Below are 3,338 nucleotides of genomic sequence, written 5' to 3'. Positions count from 1 at the left end.
GTTTAAGTGAAAATCCTGTCGATACGTTGACGATATATTTGTTACATATGATGATGATCACCATATAGAAAAACTTCTACAACGACTAAATTCAAATAATGGAAAAATCAACTGACAGTAAACTACCATTCCTAGACGTTCTAATGCAAAAATGCGCAAAATGAATATAAAACCTCAGCATGCACAAAAGCAACAAAAAAAGGTTTTTGCCTTAATTAATGGAAATAGTGAATGTTGTCAAACATATCAAGAGAGCACGATCTCTGCTTTTGTAAACCGAGCCTATACGCACTCCATTGATGTAGGAAGCAGGAGAACGGAATTAGATAGATTCACTAAACTACTCACCAATAATGGATATAAAAATTCCATATAAAAATTCAATGATCCCTAAAAATAATAAAACGCAAAGAGCAAAATATCTGCAACTACAACAATAATGCAACCAACAATAATAACAAAAATAGCATAGTAATACTTTATAATAGCCGTCGACCGCTTTCGAATGGGATGAAAAAATCATGAAAAGAATCATAAAAAATAGCGTCCGAGCAAGCAACGAAAACGATAGTATTAAACGACGAATATACTACTTGAACCAAAGAACGTCATCTCTTGTGATGAACAACAACTGCAATAGTAAGCCAGAATCGATAATGGATCAAAGCCATCTAATATATTTGTTTAAATGTAATATTGGTGAGTGTGGGCACCATAATTCCAAATATATTGGTATGACGACGACCAAGCAGTCTCGCTTTTGGCCGGGACTCGGCTCCTCACAAATGTTTATCTCTGGGTCGGAAAACACGGACATGGCAGAAGTGCTTTAGCGCCCTGCTTGCCAGTCGGTCAATCCGGCCTTACCGCTGACAAGTCTTCTTCATACAGGTTTTATATGTTGATTAAGACAAACAAAAGCTAACTGAAATAAATTTATTACAAACAAGAACGAAAATAAACTTACTCTGCAAAATAAATGTAAATAAATGTTTTCAAAATGTTCCAAACTAAATAATAAACTAAATTAAAACAGCAACAAAATATAGTAACTAAATTCAAAAAAACAAACCCGCAGAACAATATCACCAATTACCAAAATGACCAAAACCTAACACGCCAGGAATTGAACTACCTCCAAAAACTACGCCAAACACTCTACCAAATACCAATTTATGATCAACCGTTAGAAAAATCGAAAAGTTAAATTGGAAGTTAAGATGTTGTGATTTTTCATAATATCATATATATATATATATATATATATATATATTGTGAAATTAGGATTTAGATCATATTCGATAATGATTTCAAGAAAACCAACCGCATTAATACAATTATTATGTTTATACATTAATTTTTCAAGTTTTCTAATTAAAATTTTATTATAATTATTTAATTTATTAAGTAAAAAACTAAAATTATTATTGTTCATGTTTATTAATTTAAATAATTGCAAAAAGCTTTTTCGATATAAAATATATCATGGTCAATGCAAAATAATTTAGTGTATAATAATAATTTTAGTTTTTTACTTAAAAAATTAAATAATTATAATAAAATTTTAATTTGAAAACTTGAAAAATTAATGTATTAACATAATAATTGTATTAACGCGGTTGATTTTCTTGAAAACTGTATATATATATATATATATATATATATATTATTGCTAAACCATTACCCGCGTTAGGCTAGACGTACCTTTCGTTCTCTCACGAGACTCGTCAGTAGCCTGCCGAATAAGGTTTAAGATAACACAACTCAATTATCGTAACCAAGAAACTCAAATTGAGGTGTCGCGACTAATAGGTAAGAACAACATCGCGTTGTTATAAGGTTTAAGAACCCATTCGGTCGCAAGAGGTATTATTGGTAAACCATTACCCGCGTTAGGCCAGACGTACGTTTCGTCTCTCACGAGACTCGTCAGTAGCCTGCCGAATATATATATATATATATATATATATATATATATATATATACGATATATATATAATATATAGAAGAAGTTACAGTTAATATGAATAATGAATTAACCAAAATTCATAATTGGTTTAATTTGCATCATCTATCTATAAATTATAAAAAAAAACAAATTTTGTGATATTTGAGTCTAAAATTGTAACCAATAACATTAAAACTAACATTCTTAATAATAATGCCATAGTGAGAGTATCGGTAAATAAATTTCTAGGGTTTATGATATCTGACAACCTGTCCTGGCTAGATCATATAGTCCATATATCAAGCAAAATTTCAAAAATAACTGGAATGCTTTTAAAAATAAGATATAAACTAACTTTAGATATCACTAAAAAAATTTATTTCAGTCTAATATATCCATATCTGACTTATGGTGTAATTTTATGGGAAATAGTGCATTTTCTCATCTAAATCATTTACGCTTAACATATAATTATTTTATAAGATGCCTTTTTTTAATAAGAAAAAGAGAACATATTTCTCAATATTTTAAAAAAGGAAAAATCCTTCATTTGAATCAAATTTTTAAACTTTTCTCATTCAAATCTATGTATAAAGTTCATAAAAAATTATTCTCAAAACATTTAAAATTTTTTTCAAACTCCTTGTCTTAATCATAAAAACTTAAGGCAATATAAATATTATCAACAACCGAATCTTAGATTGATGATATTAAAGTCTTCCATTTTCCATTTTCTCCATAGGGGTTTCTTTGTGGAATAATTTACCCGTAAAATTCATAATCTCAATAATTTAAGTCTGTTCACTAAAAACATGAAATTATTAATATTAGAAAACCAATTATAATCTAGAAGAACTATTGAGTAATAATTTTTTATAATCTTATGTTTTGTATATATTTAAAAATATATTCTCAAACTATGTCTGAACATCATGCAGAAATTATGGGAAGTCGATAATAATATTTAATGATATGACAATTTATTGAAGAATTATTAGATATTTAACAATTGGATATAATATTATTTAGCAATAAATATAAATAACAATGAATAACAACCTATATTTTAAAATTAACTCATTATATTGTTGAAAATAAAATAAACGAATAAATTTAAAAGAAAAATTATGAATAAAATTGTGTATTATCGTAGTTGAAGTGTAGAAAGTTAGCATAGTGACAAGAAGTAATGCAGAAATTATGGGAAGTCGATAATAATATTTAATGATATGACAATTTATTGAAGAATTATTAGATATTTAACAATTGGATATAATATTATTTAGCAATAAATATAAATAACAATGAATAACAACCTATATTTTAAAATTAACTCATTATATAGTTAAAAATAAAATAAACGAATAAATTTAAAAGAAAACAGCTTCGT

This window comes from Helobdella robusta, assembly GCF_000326865.2.
Source record: "Helobdella robusta unplaced genomic scaffold HELROscaffold_89, whole genome shotgun sequence".
NCBI classification, from domain to species: Eukaryota; Metazoa; Annelida; class Clitellata; order Rhynchobdellida; family Glossiphoniidae; genus Helobdella; species Helobdella robusta.
This window is presented reverse-complemented; position numbering follows the sequence as displayed.